We start from the raw sequence: 12,500 nt of genomic DNA, 5'->3' as shown, positions 1-12,500 counted from the left end.
TGTGTGTGGTACTGGCATGTTCGTGTTTACCGGAGCGAGTGGAGCCGCAGTTGTCGTGATGTCGGAAACTGCCATTCGCTTTTTCTCAGCACCGGGGTTTTCATAATTCCGTTTGGATATTGCACTGGAGAGTCGTCGTTGTTCTTCCTCGTCGGCTTCATCGTAATCGTCAAGGGATTGTACGCTTCGGTGGCCTGTGACCTTCACTATATCTGAGCGTTCAACGTTTGCTTTCTTTAGCTTGCTCACTGTTGTCTTTCTAGCACTGTGATTCGTAAATTTTTTGTGACTTTCTTCAAGGCTAGTACCCGCCACAGTTGTTTTCATCATGTTGCTAATGGTGTTTACGCCCATTGGTTGAGTTTTGAACCAGATGTTGTCATTCAGTCTTCGGTTTCTTTTGATACTGAGGTAGAAAGGACCTGACCATCGCATGTTAAGTGGTCTTCGCTCGACAAACTGCTTGAAGAGAGCAACCGGACACCTTTCTCCTCCAACAGAGAACATTCGTGGCTGAAAATCTCTGTTCTTGCTCTGCAGTCCGCCCTGTCTGGTCTTCGTTGGACCTTCGGTAAACTGCACGAACTCCATACCTTCGCCATTTTTGCAGAGTTGAAAATCTTCCATTTTCATTGCGTGGTGCTCTTGACGACCGCGGAGACCAAAAAACTGCGTCAAAAGCCACCACATAGAAGAAATAAGCGCTTCTGGAGTTTTGGAGCCAAATTTTTCTCCCTCCCACAGCACCTCCTCTTCTTCCTCAGTTAAACTTTTGGCTTTATTTGGACGTTTGCCCATACCGGATTGGCGAAGTTGCCGAGCTTTCCCCTCTAAAACTTGCTTGGAAGAGTGGAACTCCCTGTCTCTTATGATGGAAAACTTGTATCCTTTCTCATTTAAATGTCTATCAAGTGCAGCTATCATCACTTTTAAGCTGTCTGGCTCGTAGTCGTCACCGTTTTTGTTTTTTACTTCAGCGTAGAATGATTCAAGTAGCTTGTTTAGTTTTCCTGGCTCGTTTTCCTCGATTTTGTTGACAATATTTTTCTGTTTGCACCACGTCTCCCATACATTCAGCCAGAAAGACGTACTCTTTACTGTATTTGGGTTTTTGGAAAAATTTTTTAGCTCTTCAATCGTTGTTTCGCTCGCAAAACCAAATCGTTGTTTGCTGAAAACTCCGGCCATTTTCCTCCGCGTCTTATCTTAAAATTTCCGCCAATATGTTGCTATAGAAACAGCTCTAATCTGATTGGTTCTTGTTGGTTTCTTTTGTGTGTTTAGCCAATCAGAAAGCCTTTGTAATTTGCACTCGTGTTACAAGTTTGCACTCGTGTTACACATTTTGCACTCGTGTTACAGAAGAGCTGCACTCCTTTCTCAGCCAATCAGAATTGAGTAATTTTTTCGTGTATATTATTAAGCTGGTAACCCATACAGAATACTATTACAATAGTCAGTGTGCCCAATTATTAGGGCATGAACAAGCGTCTGGGTTGCTTGGTTACTACTTTCTTATTCGTCTTACATTTGTAATGTAGCAATAGACCGGTCTACACGTGTTATTGATATTAACTTGAAGACTCATGTTACTATCTATCCATGTCCCTAAGTTCTTGACCGACTGAACAGGCGACACATGAGCGTCACCTACTGCAAGCGAGTCAATATGAACCTTGGATAGTTGCTGACGGGTGCCTATTATTACAAAGTCTGTCTTGCCATAATTGATCATCAGTTTGTCACACAGCATCCAGGCTCTTATCTCATTTACACACCGTTCCATAGCAGCAATGGCATCATCGGCACTTGAGGCACAGCCAGGTTTAAACGCTAAATACAACTGCGTGTCATCCGCATAAGCATGAACGCTAGGCAGGTGTCTCTTGACAACTTCAAAGAGTTTACTGGCATACAGAGTAAACAATAACGGCCGTATACATGAACCTTGAGGAACTCCTTGATTTAATTGTAGAGATTTCGAACACTTGCCACCTAGCGAGACACGCTGAGAACGTCCCGATAGGTATGACGCAAACCACTCAATTAAGTGCTGTTCCTCGAATCCCAAAACTTGTGCTCAGCCGAGAAAGTAACACAGAATGTTCCACCGTATCAAAGGCAGCGCTCAAATCCAACAACAAAAGCAGAACAACTTCTTGACGATTCATTGCCATTAATAGATCATTATATATCTTGAGTAAGGCTGTTTCTGTGCTGTGACCTCGTCTATACGCAGATTGCAACAAGGGGTGGAGGTCATGTTCAGAAACGTGTGCATGTACCTGGTCAAATACTGCACGCTCTGCCAATTTCGACATATACTGCAGATAACTAACTGGACGAAGATTAGTGAAGTCATTAACTCCAGTTTTCTTGTAGCGAGAATCAATAAGGGCTTCCTTCCATGCCTTCGGAAAGTATCCCCCAAGTAACGACGAATTGATCATCTTAGCAATAACAAGTAACAGACGATCAATTGATTCTACAACAAGTTTAGTCGGCATGGTGTCTAGATTACACGTTTTCTTCGATGACTTCCGAATAAGTGCCAAAATGTCAGCCTCAGAGAGAGGCTTGAACTCAGACAGTATCTTTGCATCACTGGTTATAGGGTCACCTGGGACAGTATCCATATCCGCGATAACGGTGAGGTCTATTTGATCACGTATCCGTATTATTTTCCGCACAAAGAATCGCGCTATATCATTCACAAGTAAGACTTATCATCATAATCAGGAAACGACAGCGTGCTATCATTCTTTCCAAGCAGCATCCTGGTGGCAACAACGAAGTCCGTGAAAAACTTGCGCTAAGCCTCATTAAGGAGATGCGTCACGTGATTCCTCCGCCTCTTGAATAGCTGAAAATCAGTTTCCCGTTTTGTTTTCTTCCATTTTATTTCTGCCTTTCTGCGTAGAAGTTTAGCCTTGTGTATGTCTTCATTGTACCAGGGTACAGTAGGCCTTGATACAATGATCTTCATTTTAAGTGGCACATGTGATTGGATAACGCCAGACAGAGTGGTGTTATAATTACAGACAAGAGAATCCAGGTTGCAAGCGCTGAGGATATCTGGATGAGAATTGGAAAGAGCATCCCTACATAATGATGACTCCTCCAAATCACGCGAAAGGGCGGAGATATCCACAAACTTGGTCCTACAGTACTTCACCTCCTTGACAGTAATAAGTGGCTTAGATAACGTTAGCTTACATAGAATAGCAACATGATCAGACAGATAGCGGTCAGTCTTAGGCGCTTTCAGAGTTAAACAACGTACTTTTTCTCCAAGAAACGTCCGTCTTTCGATTTTTAGTTTTGTTGTAATATTTAACTGAATATTTACATTTCATGTGTTGGGTCAGGAAACCCTCTTTGTCGGGTTATTGACCCAAGGCCCGACTCTCATCTGGAATACTGTTGAAAGCGCTGGAACTGGATTTTCTAGGAGTAATGCTGGCTGGGCCAATCCGAAAATAAAAAAGAAACGAGGATTTGAAAATGGGACTAAATTTCTTCTGTGCGTTGCGATGTTTATTTCAAGCTTCTTATGCAAATTTTTGACAGAGAATAGCGATGTTTCTCGTGACGTCACCCATTGTTATTAATATGACAACCAGAATCTAATTGGCTGTTGGAACAAGGACTTCTTTTGTTCCGTGTTTGGCAAATTGAATATCAAATTAAATTACATAATAACATATTACAAGAACATATTCCACTGTAAGATCGCTAAAAAATCTTTATTTTTGGGAGTTCATTTGGACAAAAAGACGCAACTGTTGGCGAGAAATAATATTTCAAGTGAATGGGTTGAAAATAAATTTGCGGAAATCTCTGTCTTTAAAGAGAAAGTTAAAGAAACATTGGCTAGCCTCTCAAATTAACAATAACTTTATTTTACACTAGAGTGACTAAACAAATCTTTTTCTGACGGTAAAAGCTATGGCTACCTATTAATCATTTTCCAGAAAGAACACTGCTACAAATTGCTGTCATCTTTATGAGGAAACTGCTCGGTATTAAATTTCATTCCACGTATGCAGAGTAGTTAAGCTCGAATATTACACAACGGCCGAAAAATCTAACAAAAGCCTTCTCCACCGTAAAATATATTGAAACAAACAAAATATTTGCTAAAAATATAATAAAAAGGTTGACACTGGCTAAAATATTGTGTTGGACGTTTCGGCAACTGCTGTTGCCTTCCTCAGCAGGGATGAAAAATGCAAAAATCTAACGGCGTCCCGATGGTACACGATGCGTATAAATATAAAATCGCACTTCAAAAGAATATTTTAAAAAATGAAATAGACAATAAAAACGAAGGTCTCCAGAGCACTCTAAAATATTTTTACAAATTCTTTATGTTATTGTAAACGTTTGGAAGTGCTATATGCTCGTTTATAGCGTTCGTATCTCGTAAGGAATGCCAAGCCTCCAGAATAAGTCTTTGTCGCCACGCCGATGATCTGTCAACAATTTCGACGTTCATCAAGTCTATTTGGTGATTGTAGCGCATGTGGTGTTTGGCCAACAAAGAGTTTTTATCTAATGTTGCTATGGCCTTTGAGTGCTCTTTGACGCGTGTTTTTAGCGCGCGCGATGTCTGTCTGGAGGCTTGGCATTCCTTACGAGATACGAACGCTATAAACGAGCATATAGCACTTCCAAACGTTTACAATAACATAAAGAATTTGTAAAAATATTTTAGAGTGCTCTGGAGACCTTCGTTTTTATTGTCTATTTCATTTTTTAAAATATTCTTTTGAAGTGCGATTTTATTTATACGCATCGTGTACCATCGGGACGCCGTTAGATTTTTGCATTTTTCATCCCTGCTGAGGAAGGCAACAGCAGTTGCCGAAACGTCCAACACAATATTTTAGCCAGTGTCAACCTGTTTTATATATTTTTAACATGCCTGGCTACACACCAAACATTTTTAAAATATTTGCTATTAGAGGCAAAAAAACCCTTCCTATTTCGACTGCGTAAGTGCAAACAAGAAACACAATCCGTGTCACATTAACCATATGCAATTAAATAAATTCCTCACAGTTCAGGATCACACCCTTTTTTGAAGAACCTTTTCCGTAAATAATGAAGCACAAAATAGACAACAAGCTTTCTTTCAAATAATTCTTCAATGTCACATGTCACTTATATTTTTTACCTGAATACTGTGCAGACTTGAGTACAAAATAACTTTACACAGCCACACAACTAAAATGTGACTTCAGTAAACGCAGATAAAATACATTCAAGGCGTTTGATTCCTTCAATGTCTGTTAAACCCATACAGAATTTGCCATTTGGTTTCCGTGTTGTACATATCACCAGAGTTAGTGCACTATTAGAAACAATGCTCACTTTCCATTTTATATCCGATGGCGAAAGATGCAACTGTTGTCGAAGACCATTACTCGTCGCTTTTAAGATTCCAGATATTTATTTTTCACCGCCTGTCTCGTTTATCCAGTTGACGTTTCATTCTTGAGCTCCATACGGATATATGTTATTTAAAGATCCAGCAAAACGCCATTCGCGTTACAATGACTTTCGACCCTAATGCAGGTTAATTAAATGTTTTACTGTGTCCACCGGATAACATCTACGAAACCTACGAAAAATACGCACAGAAAACTCTACGCGCAAAGACACTACTTAGCAGGGGAGCGACAGGAAAGTCTCTTCCCGACACGGAAAAAATTAATAAAATATCTATTAAAAAGGATAAATTCCACTCATTTTCTGACTGGATTGCCATATGGTAACCCAGTAATAAAAAAATAAGAAAAAAAAAAAATAATAGTAAGAAGGAAAAATTTATCTGATTTTCTGACTGGATTGCCATATGGTAACCCAGTAAAAACGTCGCTAAAAAGCCCATGTGTAAACACTTCTCTGCACTCCATCATCTCCAGTATACTCGTACCATTCCTTTTCTTCTCTTCCGAACATCACTTATACTCGCGCCATTCCTTTACATCTTTTCCGAAGATCACACGATTATTCATCTTGCTAACAGGATTCAACGCTCTTTTCCCCCATCACGATACTCGTTCCTGCGCATGCGCGCATCCACTCGTAAAAAAAGTAGCTTCGTTAAAAGAGGGAGGTGAAATGTATCATAAAAATCAACTGGAGCGCTGCAGTTAAATACCACCCAACTCAGTGCCTTCTCTTTTTGTATAACACGTACCACAAGCAACCCAGTCTACACTCATAGAGTGTCCAGTTTTTCTTCTCTTTTCGTGTCGGGAAAATGGAAACCTGTCACTCCACTGCTACGTATTGTTCAAAAATAGGTACGCAATGCGTACATGTGGTAACCAACTAGGTAGAAGAGGAGGAGGAAACAAGGGTGCCAAGCTATGCAAGATTAAAATCTAAAAATGTGAGAGCGATACTGGATGTGGAGAGAAAGAAGTTCACCACAGTTCTTAAAATGCGTATGAGTCATCTGAGTTATAGTCTTTGGAAAGAGGATAAAAAACTTGCTAGCACTTCTCTTTGCGTTTTTTCTATTTTATACGCTTGTTCCTGCATATGTTGTTTTAAAATCACCAATTGACCTTTCCACAATAGCGACGCCATCTTGGATCTCGCATTTGGCGCAAGCCATGAGCTTGTTAGCCTAGATAGACCGCAATGCATCAGAATTAAAGATGGCGTAGCTATTATGAAAGGGTTATGAATTGGTTGAAAAAGTGGCGCGAGAACTTTGAACCAATCACTGAGTGAAGTAATGCAAAACCAAAGTAATTCGCTAATTACTAATCACTAATAAAAGAGAATTTCTGTCCAGAAGGTGTTTAATTCTACTGATCTGTTTTAACTTAAATAGACAATTAGAGGTAGTTTTAGCAACATGATCGTTGTAATTAGCGTGCACCTTTATGGTTGCCTAGCACGTGATCAATTTCTTCCTTTTGAGAGAATATCATGACCTTTCCCGTGATTCATTAAATTTAGAGACTGCAAAAATTTTCGTGCTTTTACGATCGATTGTCATTAATCTTTCGATGAGAATTCGATTCAGATTTATATATAAAAACTTTGTTATTTTTTTCTTCATCTGTCTTTTGGCTTGTCTTTTACTGTTAACTCCTGGTTTTTACGGTACTTTTTGGTGCAAACGTAAAGCCAAAAAATGTTTTGATCTGGCATCAGATTAGACTGGAAAGAAGAGGAATTATGAAGCGAAAACAACATGTTCAGTCTTTCCTTAGTGTGTGCAATAAACGTTTGCTTAGTGCAACTGCAAGACATGCATGACACGTGGGAAAACGTTCGTCAGAGCAATTTGCAGTTAGTTTTTGCGCCGACTATTTATTTAAAGAAGAAACGAGTGAATTCTACTCAAGAGCGTGTTTTGTTACCTTTAAACTGAATTTATTACCAAAGCTTAAGGACCTCAAAATGGGACAGTACATTACAAAATAATTAAACGTGCGAACGTGTGAGCCTAAGGGCCTCTGCTGGCACGACGTCTGGGTGACCCCTCAAGTAGTCTTAATGACCCCCTACTTGAAAAAATTAACTAGAACGCTGCAGTTCCATACCACCCAATTCAGTGCCTTCTGTTTTTGTGTAACACGTACCACAGGCAACCCAGTGTACGCGTCATGAAGCGTCTAGCTTAAACCTACGTTACAGCATTCTCGGCCGCAAAAGCTTAGAAATTCAACCTTGCTTTATCACAAGACGAAAAATCCCATCAAACTGAAAATTTGTAAAAAAATAAGTCTTCAGCTGTTCTAATAACTAACTAACTTTTCAAGCTATAATTTCACTCCCTGTAGAAAAACACGTCCACCATTTGTGTCCTTCACAGCTGTCTTTCGGGATGTAACGCAACGCTTCCCCGATAGGAACGGCTGCTCCGCACATTGGAACTACATTCCTTTCTCGGATTGAGCCAATCACAGCTACAGTTCCATTCTCCGGAACTGTACCGTGCGCCTCGACCAATAATACATCTTGTTTCATCAATGGGCTCGATCACCACAAATATTGAGGTCTATTGTTTGTATTTTTCAAAGCGACCGTGTTGACCATTGGCGCAAGAATAAGTAGAGAACTTAAAGAATGAAAGGAGCCTACGGTTTACAGTCCTTATCCGAGAAGACTTGAAAGTCTTAACCATTTGCAGATGTAATTACAAAGGCAGCACATTCTCCTCAGTTATTTTAAGACCCTGAGTGTTGGTCCGGTCGGAGTCGAACTCACGACCTCCCGCATGGCAGCCCGATTCTCAACCAACTGAGCCACCGGTGCGCGGTGAATATATGAAATGAATAAAAATGTTGCAAGTAACTAGTTCAATGCGTATAATATCACTCAAATCTCCATACTAGACAGTCATTGCCCTAATACAAAACAATAAGTAGAGAGCCGTAACTCTAGAAGCTTGTAGTCTGTTTCTTGCATTTTTGCTACCAGTAATGCGTGGATTTCGTGCATTGCCATATTATGCACACGAAGCAATGGAAAGTTGGGTAGATTTCACCGCTATCACTCTAACACTGATATAATACCAGTAGCGTTACTTGAACTTGGAAAATATTTAACTGAAATTCAATCCTCAATCTAATCATATAACTGATCTTGTGCAACAATGAACAGTGCGGATAGCACACTTGCGCTATAACCCCTCCTATTTAGTTCACTATCAACTTGTAGTTTCTCCTCATTAGGTGACATTAAATTTTTCTGTTTGTCTTTATGCAAGGGCCTTTGTTTTCCATTGAGCAGTTAATTACGACAAGTAGATTAGTTTGTAACATTGTTCCAATTATTTTTGTTGCAACGGTTTGACTTGTGTTTTAACTTTACGTTTACGAAGTCAAGCATTTATCATTCTACAAAGCTACAAGGACAAGTTTGAAATGCTTACAAGTCATATCAATAAAGGGCAAAATTACTGAGCGCTGATTGACTGAGACAGAGGGCATTTTTGGTAGTCAAGAGAGGGCTTGATTACCTGTCAATAATTGGTTAATCCGTTGCATAGCAACGTATAAATTTTGCCCTTTATTGATAAACAAGTAATCGCATGAGGCCTCGTACTATTAAGGATTAATTGCACTTGTGTTTTGGAAATTTTCCAAAACACTCGTGCAATTAATCCTTAATAGTACTCGGCCTCATGTGATTACCTATACATAACAACTTTCAATATCTTAAGAAATATTAAATTTGTCTCTGTTTGCCTCTATGTCAACATTAAGCAGTTTTCCATAGCAAAACTGATCAAGTCATGTACTTTCACATTTAGTGTGCTTTTGAATTTTGACCTAAACACATTTGCGTGGGCCCATTTCCATCAGTAGGGCTAACGCTCACATGGTTAATATGGGGTAGATACTTAGCACTTAACATTACACTGTATTCAGTTAAGTCTGTTCAAATATAAGTGCTACACGGCCAACGTTTGAAAAAACGTAATCCCTCCTTGTACTTGTACATGTTCATTGCCGTGACTTTAACATCGTCAGTTCCCAAGGCCTGCTCCCCCCTGACCTTATAAGTCAGTCGGCAGAGCAGCGGTGATCTAACCCGCAGGTCGTGGGTTCGATTCCCATCCTGGTAAGAGTTTTCTCTGTCCTTGCGTGGGCCCATTTCCATCAGTAGGGCTAACGCTCACATGGTTCATATGGGTAGATACTCAGCACTTCACATTACACACTATTCAGTTAAGTCTGTTCAAATATAAGTGCTACACGGCCAACGTTTGAAAAACCTAATCCCTCCTTGTTTTTATTGTTAGTTTGAATCACATCTTTTAAGCTAGACAATAAATACATTTACTCTGCAATAATGATACTGTTTTGTTTCTTGTTAAACAATTCAACACAGAATGATACCAGCCACGAAGAGTCATCCAAATCACATTTGGTACATTTCCTGCACTTGAATTTCTGCACTATCAGAACTTAAGCAGTAGACACATGTACGTATTGCCTACCTATTTTTCAACAGTGCGCCAGTATTGCATGATAATAAGTCAACATCTAATTAGCTCTTTTGCTGTTTCTAGGGGGAGCGCTGTTCCTTTTCGTCACCAGAGCGTTGGATCGACCCAAGGCTCTGGGAAACTCTGTGTAGGAGAACATGCGCCTTAGGGTTCTTATAGCAAAAACTTGGCTATTTGAACCTTACTACGCCTGCTCACTCTTCGTACTAACATGACTGCACCAATTAGAGACGCTTTTGATTGTTCTTCACGAAAACCAATGAGAAGACACTTGGTTTCAGGGTTCCCCAGAGCCCTTCTCTCCCTCTGTCAAGAGAAGAGCTCTGGGATCGAGATTGGAGCACTGTTGTAAAATGTACAGCCGGTGATCTTTTAAAGCCAAACGGCGCTTGTATGAATACAAAAGAAAGAGTTATTGTGATTCTTGTAGTCTTTTTTCAAAAGTAATTTCGATACCTAAAAATATATTATATGTTCCCTTAAATAGTGGAGAGCTGTGGTGGAGAACTGTTGACTGCTCACTGTAACGCAACACACCGTTTTCACAATCCTTCCTTACACCACCTCTACACCAGTGCATTATATTTTTTTACTATTAGAGGCACTTTTCTAATGAGATTCAATGAACCTAGCCGGCCTGGAGACCAATTATCAAGAATTCCTTTTCTCACACAATCCTGGTCAAAACTGTTGGGACAATTTCCGCTTTCCCCCCATTACAATGTTGATATTTCACGGTGTCCAAAGTCAAAAGTAGTTTATCGATCGCACGAATGTTTCAACAATGTCTGGGGGAAGGGGGAAGTACTACATTTAGCAATATCGGGAACAATGCTATGAAAAGAGTTCTTGAAAGAGTCGCTGTAAGTGCAATAGCTTTCATGTCTATTAAAATAGAGAGGGAGCAATTTGTTTTCGAGCGAATGGCGGAAGGCAATAAATTAGGTGAAATCAAACGCTGAAGACTGCCAGAGGCAAAAATAGGCCAAAAATATGTACTCGTCGGAATCAAAAAACGTACAACTGACTGCCTTCCCTTACGTGAAAGAGCGTGAAAGAGCTAAACCAAACATAACTTTATTACTCAATGAAGTAGATCGCTCATATATCAGTTCTATCCGACAACTTCCTCAGATGACCCGCGTTAAGCGGCTCCTTTCGATGCTTTCATGACAGGCGAGGCCGCAAGGCGACCATCCCCCTTCTTCGCTGCCACCTCAAAACGGGATGGTTTGTTGATTGGAGGACAGAGTCCGGCCAAATCGTGGAACCACTTGAAAGCACAGTATAAGCACAAAGGATGGTTGAAACCGTTTTGGATGAATCCAACAAATACTGAAGAAACAAGGCACAATGGTTGAATTGGGCTCTACTGGAAAAGGGACGACACCTAATTCTTCTGCAGTGAATGACTTCTATAAAATACTCTGGGTTTTCGTTTGAGGCCGGACGTTTCGTCTGGTGGTTTCCCTTTCCACGTCCGGTACTTTGACGCCAATATTTGAGGGGTTAAAGAGAAATTGAGTGAACTCAAGCCTTGCCTGGGAAACTGATTCTTGGGTTCCAGAAACATTGAAAACAGCGTTTCTGGGTGCTCTATTAAAGAACGTTTCCTGGGGAAGCATGCCCCCAGACCCAACTAATTAAGCTCGCGCCTTCGGCACTCGCAGGGCGCCTTGCGACACCAAAAAATGTCACGTCCGGTGCTTTCAGAAAGATGTCCGCTATTTTACAAAATTGTCGAAAACCCCGGATACTTGTCATCTTATTGGTTGATTAAAACGGTGGAGGCCACTCGCAGCACCTTTAACGAACATTTCGTCAATGTCTGCACTCAACGGAAGAAGGAATCCTCTCTATATTCCGAAACCCGTGTTGCAACTTGATACAGCGTTCTCTGCAGCGAACCTGTCAGAAACACCATGATCAACGTGAACGAGCATCTTTCCTAATGCTTCTATTGTCGATTACTGGAAGGACAAATGACTCAAGGACTTTTTAGTCAGAGCTTCAATTCCTCCTCAAACTTTAAACCACCTAAACTTAATTATGGCAAATCCAGGTTAGGAACGCACTGGTTTCCCACACGCAGCAAAGCATTATTAAGCCCTGACGCACCTACTATCTGTTTAATTGCAAAATAGAAAGATCACGAGCTCTTAAACCACCTCAAGTCGGAGCCCTATTTCTTTCGTCTTTCAAAACAAGGCGGATTTATACCCTGTCATCTTGCCAATCTCAACGGCGAGACCGCTAAGCAATATAATTTAGGTGAAAAACGTAACCTCAAAATCAATACGTCAAATAAAGGTTAGAATCTTTTTTGTTGCATAAACATAATTTAGTATTCTAAGAGGCTTGTCTTTTACCTTTGGCCGTAAACTTGCTTTCCACTCTCAAAATTACCGCTCGAACCTACTTTTTGCGTACAAAAAGCTTTCATAATGATGTTTTTCTCTTCTGAGGTGATAATTGACGATTTGGGAACATTTTGTGAAAAAATATTGAAGACGTG

This window comes from Montipora capricornis, chromosome 14 (genome assembly GCF_036669925.1).
Source record: "Montipora capricornis isolate CH-2021 chromosome 14, ASM3666992v2, whole genome shotgun sequence".
In the NCBI taxonomy this organism is placed as follows: Eukaryota; Metazoa; Cnidaria; class Anthozoa; order Scleractinia; family Acroporidae; genus Montipora; species Montipora capricornis.
The sequence above is the reverse complement of the archived record's forward strand: the minus strand, read 5'-3'. Positions refer to the sequence as shown.